We start from the raw sequence: 12,062 nt of genomic DNA on the forward strand, positions 1-12,062 counted from the left end.
AAAAAAAATCCTTTTAATACAGTTGCTCAAAAAGTTCATAGTTATTTATTCATTAACAATATGCATTGTAAAAGAAATCAATAATATACAAAAAAATCTTTACCAACATTATTCATATTACTTAACGTAGTAAAGGTACCTTAAAAATTAAAAGTTTAACAGGTATTTACAAGAGCATTAATGTTATACAAAATGTCAAAATAATAATAAATTATATGTAAGTACTTAATTGAATAATTGAAGTCAAATAAAACACAAAAAATAAGGAAAAAAATTACAATTTATACTATATCGAAATTCTTCTACCGTATAATAATTAATAACAATTCTTTACAAAAAAAAACCGTTTATTTTTAAACGTGTTGTGAGTGCTCCTTTACGTAGCTGTTTAGCGTTCGCAAAATTGTTTTTTACGAACTAGGGCTTTTTACTTTTCTAATATTTTTTAAAATCTAATTCCATACCATAATTCATACATCCACACCAAAGCGTACTCATAACTTTCAAAATTAACTTCTTACCTTACTCCTACTACAGATACAAGTACTTGCAATCACACTCGTATTCAGGCGCTCACTTGTTAAGTAGATCCTAACCCATGGGCTGAATTTAATCATTTTACGTTTATTTCTAAACTCAGTTTATGCTAATATGTTTTATGATTGTAAACGTGTTTACGTACGTGGACATGTGTAAAATTAAATAGAGCGGTAGTACTTTGATTTTAAATTAGTTTCTATGGATATGGTAGCGTCAACAAGTGTGAACGCGACCAATGCTGGTAACGTTGAAAGCGAACACGCACGAATGAGGATAGACCGAGCGTAGTCTACACTACTTTGACACCCACCCGCTATCTTCAGTTATTCGTAAACGAGATGCATGTAACTGCACCGAAATATCGGGAGCTCGAAACCAATGCAAAAGATAATCACGGTTCATATAATGGTTTATTTAAGTTTAGTGAAACTAACTGTGAATCATTCAAAACTGTCTATAAATGATCAACGTCAATAAGTGCTGTGTCTAGTAGGGAATTGATCTGTGTTTTATACCAATGACGAATAAGTAGTTTGCACTTGTCAATGTTTTTGTGTCAATTCGCGGTCGGCCCTCTTTTACGATGTTATTATTGACAGTGACATCTCATAATTGGTTTATTAAGTTTTAATTTGTAATGATTTAGCTATCTCTTGCGGTACTTACATGAAGCCCACACTTAAAGCAGTTGTTTGTTGAGAAGTAATGGAATAACCTGTTTAATTCTCATTTATGATCTTTAAGTAGACAAAAAAGTTTTCCCTGATAATTCACAGTTCAATAAAAAAATGACTAATTTCTTCGTGTGGGTACATGGGTACAAAAATAGAAGGAACTTAAATAAGCAGCTAAGACGTCATCCTAACCAAGTGGGCGATTTCTGTATGATTACAGACCACATTGTCGACAGCTGATTGATGTGTCTAAAGATTACCTTGATAAGACGGATCATACGGAATTAGTCATACAATCTATATGGTCGGCGTATTATAACTTGCTTGATTGTTTTATACTCCAACAAATACGCCTCTATGCTCTACATATCCTTCGAAAAGTTTCAAACTATCGTTTTTACGTAACGCCAGCGTTGGGAACTTATACGATAACTAAATTTGAGATCCAAAGATAACTAGATTGCACTTTTATAACTGCAAAATAATTCGTCAAAATTGATATTACTTAGATTAAAAAATTGTATTCTTGGCCGCTTTTAGAGACTAAAATTTCATAGAAAGTTTTCTAAAATCGGTCTTGTTTCAGGGATAAAAACAGTTCTTGTGATAATTAGTTTCTGTAATAACTTAGTGAAAAACGCCATTGAGTTTCTTTAGACATACCCACTGACAGATTAAAATGATAAATAAAACTCGCAAAAATTAGGCGTAAAAGAATAGCGTCTCTGCTTAAGCAACAACGTGGGGACTTTGTCCGAACGGGCAGAATGCCACCTCACAAAATACTGAGTTGAGGTGGTTATAGGCAAGGCTATACCTATACCAGAACTATACTCATCTTGTCGCGCGATCCTCGCTGCACGCAGGGATGTTTATGTAGTAAGTAGTGAATACGCGTAGTTATAAGTGTTTTTATGTAAGAACTAACATAGGATGTAAGTTTTTTTGATTAACTTACAAAATATGGATCGGATGGTCATCAATTCAGGTCAGATTTTTTATCAATAAATAAAACAACTACTACTTATTCTTTGTAATGTTTTTTTTTTTTTTCGCTGAGATGTAAAAATTAATAACGTGTTGTGTGCAGAAAATGCAAAAAGTTCAGCAAAACATGTGACCAAAACTCATATAAATTTTTTTGCTCCTTATGACCGAAATGCGTAGTTAAAATCCACGATGCGTGATAGACCAAATTAACGCCGACTTAGAAACCGTCTGTTTGTGGGCTTCATCTTTCGGCTTCAAAGTCGCGAAAGCGATCATTTTTGGAAGTCCTTATTACATCGCCAAATTATCTGAGCCGGTGGTACCTAGAATTTTCTTTAATGATATACCAATTCCTCTCTCACCCACTGTCAGAAATCTAGGGGTCACCATGCATCAGACCCTTTCTTGGGCGCCTCATGTCACTGAATTAAGCAAAAATCTATTTGGATCTCTTCCTTCTTTAAGGCGCCTGCAGAACTTTCTTCCACTTGATACCAAAACTATGCTGGCTCGCTCTCTGTTACTGCCTTTACTAGACTACGGGGACGCTGTGAACCTTCACATGTCAGAAGAACTTCTGGACAAGTTAGAGCGTTTACAGAATATCTGTATAAGATTCATTTTCGGCTTACGGAAGTACGATCATGTGTCTTACTACCGTCAAAAACTCAATTTGCTTCGAATCCGCCGCCGTAGAGATCTTCACACTATTTCTCTTCTCTTTACTGTTCTCTTTACACCTTCTTCTCCTCTATACCTCTCTCAAAAATTTTGTGGATACCACAAGTCCTTCGCAGTGCGTTCAGTGAAGCTGTGGAATGAGCTGACTATTTCGCTTAGACAGGCGCAATCGGTTACGTCGCTCAAGGGGAGGTTAAAGATACTATGGTTATCTGACTGATTAATTTCTATTGTATAGCTGCTTTGCATTTTTCTACTTCTTTCCTAATTTTTAATGTATTTTTATCGTATAAATTATGTATGTGTCCTTTGTCTTTCGGGTACCTTGTTGTACATTTTGCTGCATTTGTCACCCTCTTTTCACTCTCTCCTCTCATCTACTCAAAGTTTAACTGGAAGAGATCTCTCAAAGGGATAAGTTCGCCTTTTTACTTCTTACTCATTGTAAATATGTTACTTTTAATATGTATTTTTGTACATAAAGAGTTTACCACTACTACTACTAAAATTTTCGGGTTATTCCATCCCACGGTGTGTGTGTGCGTGTGTGTGTGTGTGTATGGACTTTACTTATTGTAGAACATTCAAACGTCAAGCTTAAGATCGATCGTCAATGCAACGCACTGTGGATGATTTAGTTCTGCCCCTCGTCAAAGATATTAACTGAGCCAAGTAAGTAGAAGCCAAAATATAACAAATTATTTACACAATTACTAAAAGGTAGGCCAAGAAATGTCAAGAACTCCATTAGGTACAGTATACTACAGTCAGCCAAAAAAAGTGGTTTACCACGTTTCGACTCTATTACTTGACAAATAGAGTGGAAAACTGGTAAACTACTTTATTGGCTGACTGTACAAAATATTAAACTAATCGTTCGAATTTTTCTGATTTTTCGCCCTTAAAAATTGTATGAAAATTTGTATACTGGGCTCAATTTCATCTAATTTTTCTACTAGTTGTAGCTTTTGTAAACACGAAGTTCAAAATACGCTACTTATATATTATTCAACAATGACAAATATGTCTAATATCGATAAGATATTATAGTTATTATCTTTAGAACTTCATGGGCGTGTTGTTGCGAATGGCGCCTAGACATGTTTGCTGTCTTCTGACGTCAAACGAAGCGGACACAGCTTATCGAACATCAAACTACAATATGCCTTTCATTGCACGTTGGATACAGTCATGAACCAGTAGGTCTATCAGGTGTGCGACTTTTAAACAGTCCTGGCTAGTAATATCACGGGTCTATATGCGGAATGCAATTAAAAATTCGACACTAACCTTATAGTTGTAAGAAAAATAAAGGAAGATTATCCATTCCATTATAGATAGAGTCCATTTTTTTGAGCCCAGAGTTGGGATAATAAACAAGCCGTTACATTCATGAACGAAAGAACGCGAAAATAACAATGGGTTTATTTATACAGGAGTAGCATTTAAACTGTTTAGAACGGACGTTATTAATAAACATGATACCCTTCACGCTACATATCACTTGAGTTATCAAATAACTCTGATAAGTACAGCATTCATAAAACTGAGGGTCTACCGCGAACACCGAAGTTCGCAATTCTGTCACACCAAATATATCATATGCCTGCCTCTTCTGTAAGTGCAGTAGTCATTAATCGAGATAAAGAATTTATCATAAGCGAATCGGGGAGTCCCAAGATGCCCATTAAATGCAAGGAGTTCTTATTACACAAAGTACCTACAATATAAAATAAACTAGATACTTAATTTTATTCACACGCGTGAATTCAAAGAAATATTTATATGAATACGCTGGGTATAATAGGTACATAATACATACTATTATGTACCAAAATAAAATACGTTGGATGATTTCAGTGTCCACTATCCACTCCTCTTGTTTATCCGTCCACGGCAAAACAAGAGTCAAGAGAGCCTAAACTCGGGAGTCCTGCACTTTTGCGATTTTGTTTATAGTTCTGTTCGCAAAATATATAAAATTTTACTTTTTGAGGACATAACGATATAATGTTCAGAAAAGGTGATAAAATTATACTGAGTCTTTTTGGTTTTGAGTCGTTCAATGGTTTAAAATTAGCCTTATTTTTTTCACCACACCAGCTCGAAAAGGCTATGATTCTTCTTCAGAAACTGATCAGAAAGTTGCATTTTATTCACAAGAGGGGCAAAGTAATTTGATTTAAATTGTTTCCTCAAGATGCCTGGTAGAATTGCCTTTTAAGTGATGATTCAACAAGATAAATATTTATTAGTTTTTATTTGGATTTGATTTGTAATGTTTTACAGTTAGTATTTTCCTCGCTACACTCGTGGATCAATATTGGCATCTTTCGCTTACTCGGGTATCAATATCAACATTAGTACCTACTAGTAGTTAAACAACAAGTTTGCCCCCTTGTAAAACTATTAACTACTCGTATTATAACTCCAATACGGCATACTGTTCTAACCACTACTAACCGCAAGATGGCAAACAGCACATTAACTGCAAGTGTTTAGCGAAATATTTGCAGACTATAATCGCCTTCCAATGACATAATTACCATTTTAAAGCGAGTTTCTAGGAACATACTTACATACTAGGGTTTGGTTTTTCTACATATAAGTTAGTTACGTTACAAATTATCCTATTTGATTAAGCTATTACGGACGATAATTGACTTGTGACTTCTTTTTCGACCTATTTAAGCCTTTAATTTAATAAGCCTTTTAGGGTTCCGTACTTCACTGAAAGTGTTACCTGTTACTAGGACTACGCTCTCCAATTGTCCATCTTCCATGGGAGTGTAGACGACCGGTCTGGCCTAGTGGGTAGTGACCCTGCCTATGAACCCGATGCACGATGGTCCCGGGTTCAAATCCCGGTAAGGTAAATTTGTTCCTGAGTCATTGGTGTTTTCTATGTATATAATTATGTATTTATTTATATACGTATGTATATCGTCGCCTGGTACCTATATTACAAACTTTGCTTATTTTGGGGCTAGGTCGATCTGTGTGAGATTGTCCCGAAATATTTATTTATTATTTAATAATGTATTTGATGAACATTTCATAGAATGCACATTTATATCGCTGTCAATGCCAATAATAAAAATAATTTAATATTGCAAATCTAAGGGCTAAGAATATAGAAAACTACGGTTTGTTTTTCAGTAGGTATTTCAATTTAAACGCAAAAAAATGCAAAGGTACCCACTAGACACTATACTAGCTCACTTCGCCGTATTACCAACATAATGGCTACTAAGTAGTAACAAATAGACGTAGCAATAACGTGGGTACATTCAACTTAATTCTCACCAAAAATATTCGCGCAAACCTATTTATATGCGTCCTATTTCTCAGTACCCCATGTCTATCGATCAAATATTTGGCCGGACCGGCGCACGCGGCGACGCCGCGCGTCAGAGCTCGCTGGATGACGCAGACGCAGCTTAAACCACACTAACATAAAAGCAGTAACTACATCACTAACGACATTCATTTATGTACTTTATAACAAAAGAATTAGATACACAATCGAATGAGTTTTTAAATAATGTTATGGTATTCTGTTAAGCACGACAAAGGTGCGATGTACGGGTCTGCAGTTTTTTCTTTGAAAGCAACAACAAGGGCTTGTCTTGAATCCGTGTTACAGTTTATTTTAAAGTTTTAAGCTTTGTCATGTCATGTCCAACTAATATGTAGTGATTTGCCGTGATGTTTCCGCTTTTGTAGTAGCAAAGATTTGAAATAATAAATAAATAGGTCTATTGTCAAAGAAAACTTTGAAGCCACGTAAATTAATGCCATCTTTCGACACATGATTAAAACTTTTAGAATGCCATTTGACTTTGATCCTTATTTTTTCACTGATATTGTGTTAAATTTGTTAAATATCAAAAAGTGGCGCCATCTTACCGGGCACAATCTAAAGGTTATGGCGCCATCGCTCTAAAGGATGTCGCCATACCTTTGGCCTTTGATCTATTAGATGGCGCCACTTTTTGATATTTAACAAATTTAACACATATTATTAAATAATAAGGATCAAAGTCAAATGGTCTAAAAGTTTTTATTATATTTCGAAAGATGGCAGTAAATTTGCTGTGGCTACAAAGTTTTCTTTGACAATCCACCTCTATTTCAAATTCTCTTTGGTAGTAGGCAATACCTACCTATTTAAATTCATAAATATTTTCTCATCCAAATAGGTATAGTTAAGTAATATTTTTGTGAATAATTCGTAACTTTACATTAGGTTGGCCAACCCCAACTTATTAGAGAACATCACGTATCACGTCACGCCATTTTTAATTCCAATCTCAGCGAATATAATCAGAATACCGTAGTATGGTATTGCCGTAGTATAGGGGTAGATTTTTGTACTATATAGTCACAAACCGTAGGACGAAATACAAAAGTGAATTCCAACCTGAATTCCAAGAGGTGAGTTAAAATTCCTAGAATTATAGCAAAATTGCTTATTACTTTATTGAAATGCAGCCTACGCAATTCACGGAAACTGAAAATTCTTCGTATGGGTGACGCTACGTGACCTATGTCATATTTGCGCCTACGAATAAACTATGTGTATAATACAGCGCATGTCATAAGCGATGGTAAAGGGGAATAACAATACACTTACGCATTGTCATTGAAGACAACTAAAAACATAACGTAAATATCTACAGACAGACCGTATTTAAACATTATCTCACTCCTCACAAAATTGCAACTTTTAAATTAAAGCGTTCCTAACGCGTAACTTAAAGAACAATATCATAGAGAATGTTTATATGAAAGGGACTGTCTGTTGTAATCTATTTTGTGCATAAGGCACCTACGACACTTGCGTAATGATGGTAAACGAGATAGCGTCCACGTGGGTCGCAGCGTCGGCGGTACTAGACTTTAGAATTATGGAAAATAGTGTTACGTCATCAAGTCTGTAGGGAAATACTGTGGCGGTAACGGTTCAGAAGCACGCAAGGGGGTGCGTCGGCATTACTCGTTGAGCATTGACACCTACTCAAATATCTGATAGTAAAAGTCATTCAACACTTAACGTACCTACTCCGGCCAGTGCTGAAACAGGTATCATTTTATTTAATTAAACATGTTACTGTTTTAGCGTAGTAGCGTCGTGGTGGCAAGACTTTCGCCTTGCTCAAAAATTTAGCTAGGTTTAAAGATCCTTACATACTTAATTAGGTTATGATTTGTTTACATACGATGGTGTCAGTTATTAGTGCGCGGGGGAAAATGCTATGTTATTAATGAAACTACATCGTGGCAGTAGCGTTGAATGAGAGCGAAAATTATGAATGAATTTTACAACCCATTCAATGTGACATCAAGCTTATTTGAAAACCTCGATTTTACTTCGCAATTTTTAGGTCAGCCATTTTTTGTTCATTTTCTTTCTTAGGCTAAGTTAGTTATAAGTAATTATAATATGAGTATTAAAGTAAAATATAGAAACACAAAAAAATCAATACAAGATACATATATTGACGACCAGCCTGTCCCGTGTTCGAATCCCGGTAAGGGCATTTATTGGTTGGCAACATGGGTTTCTGAGTCATGGATGTTTTCTATGTATACAAGTATGTATACAAGTATGTATACGTATGTACATATCGTCACCTAGTACCCATAGTATAAGCTTTGCTCAGTTTCGTGCTAGGTCGATTTGTGTAAGATTGTCCCTAATTAAAAAAGTGGCCAAGTGCGAGTCGGACTCGCCCATGAAGGGTTCCGTCCCATTTATGACGTATTAAAAAAAACTACTTACAAGATCTCGTGCAAACCAATTTTCGGTGGAAGTTTGCATGGTAATGTATACGAGTATTATATATTTTTTTTTAGTTTTATCATTCTGTTATTTTAGAAGTTACAGGGGGGGGGGGACACCTTTTATCACTTTGGAAATATCTCTCGCGCAAACTCTTCAGTTTAGAAAAATTGATATTAGAAACCTCAATATCATTTTTGAAGACTTATCCATAGATATCCCACACGTATGGGTTTGATGAACTTTTTGAGTTTCAGTTCTAAGTATTGGGAACCCCCAAAAAATTATTGTTTTTTTTTCTATTTTTGTATGAAAATCTTAATGCGGTTCATAGAATACATCTATTTACCAAGTTTGAACAGCATAGTTCTTATAGTTTCGGAAAAAAGTGGCTGTGACACACGGACAGACAGACGGACATGACGAATCTATAAGGGTTCCGTTTTTTGCCATTTGGCTACGGAACCCTAAAAGTATTTTCGTACCCTACCTATCAACTAACTGCATTTTCAGATTATCATCATCATTATCATCAGAGGTAAGTTACTACAAAAACAAAAATAATATGTTTAAACTTAATATTATGTACTTAGTAGAAATTAAACCTACATATTTGAATTGTTACTTTGACAATAAAAATTAAAACCATTGAACCCTGAGAATCTAGTTTGACCTTAAATAAATGTTACGATATCAATTTATAGTCATTGATGTCAGTATAACATAACGACATCTCGCAACTTAGTATTTCAGCCATTGAGCACCTTTGATTTTAAATGGCTATAAATACTAACGTACCTTATTTAACTGTATGCATCTATTAAACAACAACGCTAGGAAAATCAAGTTGGACATTACTGTGGCAAGATGACTAACCGCTTCGCCGCCACCATATTTCTGAATTTAATCGAGTTAAGCTTTATAGCTGCCGTAATATTTACACCGAGCAACTGGAACGCGGCGAATAAAACGCTAGAAATGGCCGTTCTTAAATCGCCACCGTCGTTCCTTATCAAGGCACTGCGCCGTGACTACCGCGAAAATCGAACTTCGTAAATTGCGGTCATTTTTCTCTGTCACTCTAATAACGTCTTAGTGAGAGTAAAAGAGAAAGATCCCTGCAATTTGTGAGTTTCGGTTTTCGCGTTAAGCCCCCAGATCGCAGCTTGCTAAGCCATACGTGTCCGGGATCGCGGATATAATTGTTATTAAATTGATGAATCCAAGGCATCTTAAATCTTAATCGTCCCTTATTTTGACGCCTAGTATGCCCAATCATCAGCTCGTCTACATGTCATTCCCAACTTTTCCGTATATTTGCTGTCTATATTCTTAACTGGGTCCCATTTTCCGTACGTTCCCGCAACATTCCTAACTCTTTTTTATGTTTGTAACTGCAAACCGTTTATTAATATTTTTTTGTCTATTTTCCACATCTTCCTCGTCACAAAATCCAGTAGTCACTATTTAAGATATCACCATGATAAGTTTGATACCTATGACGAAATTTTTGAGTTTTTTATTTTTATTTATTTAACCGAAAAAGATGCATTGCAGTTTTTTGGCAGAAAACTTAATTTACCTTCCACCGTACTGGTATTGTAAAAAATAATACTTAAGCGCTAGTATCATTTACTCTAATTCCCTTTATATTTATTTTATCTATCAATCTTTTATATCTAGTGTTTTATTAACAATTGGCACGATTTATTATTTGCACTTTTACGGTAGTAGTGCCATATTGGCAATTTTCGCTTGTAAATGGCACTTTTATACTAGCATGGCACTTTTAAGTCTAAAACCCGAGACGTACCAACCGTTTCGTTTCTACAAACCCGTAAACCCCAATTTGCACCGAGCGTTTACAACGCCGCGTTCGAACCGCCGAACTGTAAGCTTAGTAGGCGTGGTGCGGCGTGGGCCGCGCAGTAGCGCCGAGCATCCATCAGCGCTTGAGTAATTGCAGTCGGCGACTGTCGCGCAAATGCCGGATGCCGGTTGAATAGGAGATGATACAACGCCCTTTGGCTGTCTGTTCTTATTTGTTTTTCAATTGTACTGTCTAGCTTAAGTTGTTTCAGATAATACGACCTAAGATTGACGACCTATTGAGGACCGGTCTGGTCCAGGGTTCGAATCCCGGTAAGGACATTTATTTGTGCGTTGAACACATATGTTCCTGATTAATGGGTGTTTTCTATGTATTTTAATATTTTATATAATATTACGTATATCATTGTCTAAGTATCCACATCATAATCCTTCTTGAACTTACTGTGGGGCTTAGTTAATTTGTGTAAGAATGTCCAATATTTATTTAGATATTGAGTACGACCCGTTGTCTAGCATATAATAAAAGTAATAATATATACTCGTATTTTCAAACCAAATCAACTCAATGTTTAAACTCAGTCTCACTGTCAAGCAACATAATTATAAGCATAATAGTTATTATTAATTTTGCAATTTCGCACGTCATGTACTCTACGCAGTTTCTACATGTAGAAACTTGTAATTGGCTTAGGTACTGTTTTTATTTCGAAACCTATTTTGTTACTTTAGCTCTTAAGTTTTCCTAAGAAATAAAATAAAATAATGTGCATAAAAATTATTCCATATAATCATATGAAACAAAACTGTTTAATACTAACAAAATACTTCAATCTCTGGAGTTGCAGGCGTCCATAGGCTACAGTGACTGCTTATGGTTGTTTACCACTGACGTGGTATAGAAACAACTGCTATTACTAAGAGATCATATAAAATGTAATAACTAACACCCACTACTTGACATTTTGATAAATATCAAGAAGGTTGAACAAGATCAACCAACGGTAACTTCATTAACTTTGACCTAGAGCATAAGAGTACAATTCTTAAATAAGAAGGGGGAACAGTGTTTCACTAGTAATAAAAAGAAATATTTTTATTCAGTAGCTTAAAAAACAAATTACAATATCTGCGCTGGTGCCTGTTTTTAAGTGAGAAAACACTTGTGTTAAGGGAGCACCGCTCTTCCATGCGGTTAATTTACAGTATCTTAGGTGTAGAAAGTATGTTATAGAAAAGTAACAGATACCTAACAACATTTTTTCATTTACAAAAAATTTAACTAGACATTATTATGATACAAGAGATGCATTGGGTACTTAATATAAAAGAGACGTGTCTGTGTGTGTGTGTGTGTGTGTGTGTGTGTGTGTGTGTGTGTGTGTGTGTGTGTGTGTGTGTGTGTGTGTGTGTGTGTGTGTGCGTGTGTGTTTGTGTGTGTGCGCGTGCGTGTGCGTGTGCGTGTGTGTGTGTGTTTGGGTCTATATCAATGTTCGCTATACTTATTTTATACTTATTTTACGCTATACGTATGTGGTGCAGGAATAAATGTCAATGTGTTT

This window comes from Cydia pomonella, chromosome 11, assembly GCF_033807575.1.
Source record: "Cydia pomonella isolate Wapato2018A chromosome 11, ilCydPomo1, whole genome shotgun sequence".
Lineage (NCBI taxonomy): Eukaryota > Metazoa > Arthropoda > Insecta > Lepidoptera > Tortricidae > Cydia > Cydia pomonella.